The following is a 1,122-nucleotide window of genomic DNA, read 5'->3' as shown; positions in this document are numbered from 1 at the left end:
ACTTCCCTCCAATTACCCTCTTCTTCTCACCTCTCTCCCCCTCTCCTTTTCTTGATACTTCCCTCTACTCCTCTCCTCATTCCCTCTAAATTTTGTTTCTAGATATGGGAAGGAAATGTAGGGAGACTAGTCTAGATCTTAGGGAAGAGAGAGTGAGATAGAGGAGGAAGTGATGAAGAGGTAGAAATATGTGTAGAGCTTGAGAGAAGGAATTAGGGATTGAATGAGAGTTAGAGAGATAGGTCTAGAGAGAAATATATAAATATGGACAAAAGAGAGGGGGGAAGAAACAAATAGGTGGAGTGATAGGTTTACATCTTAGGAGAGAGAGGTAGAGAAAGGAACAAAGAGAGATAACATGGTTTACCAAAATTTATTAAACTCAGTAAAATTCCTAAATTTTCTATTATTAATTACTTATTTAGTGTTTCAAGTATTTTGAGATGATTGTTACAAAAAAATCATGAAAGAGGGAATTCAAATGAAAAAGTCACGAGCTTTTGATGTTTTAGCAATGAAGGATGAATTTAAATTAATTATAATTATTTTTTGAAAAAATATATAGAAACACTACCTATTCCATATCGTAGAGCTCTGAATCACCTTTTCAACACCTATAAAAAATAATTTTTTTTATATGAAATGCAAAAGTTATGCCCATTTTATGAAAATATGTTTTTTAATTTTTTTCATAACGAATATCCGATTTAAACAGGTATCCGACTTGAAAAAAAACATAATTTTTTCCCTCCATTTTTCACTCGGGATTGCTTTGGGATTTGGCTAGGACATGCCAAGCTTGGAAAGTCAACACAAAAAATGTGTTTTTGAGTTTTTCTTGTTTTTCCAAACTTCACCTTGGTGGCTGATGACTTTATTTTTAGCCAAAATTGATAAAACGGAAAGGGTTTTTTAAGGGCATTCTCATCTTTCCAACAATATAAATTTTGCCTTATTTTGACTTTAAGAAATAATTATTATTCATTTTCTAGTTAAATTCTGACTAAAGTCCTAATTGAAAAAACATTATCTTTCAAATGGTCTCACATTTTTTGAATTCGAAAGCTGCATCACATTCTCTGCTTCACATACTATAGGATTAAAAAAGAAATAAATGAATTT

This window comes from Cryptomeria japonica, chromosome 4 (assembly GCF_030272615.1).
Source record: "Cryptomeria japonica chromosome 4, Sugi_1.0, whole genome shotgun sequence".
NCBI lineage: Eukaryota > Viridiplantae > Streptophyta > Pinopsida > Cupressales > Cupressaceae > Cryptomeria > Cryptomeria japonica.
The sequence above is the reverse complement of the archived record's forward strand: the minus strand, read 5'-3'. Positions refer to the sequence as shown.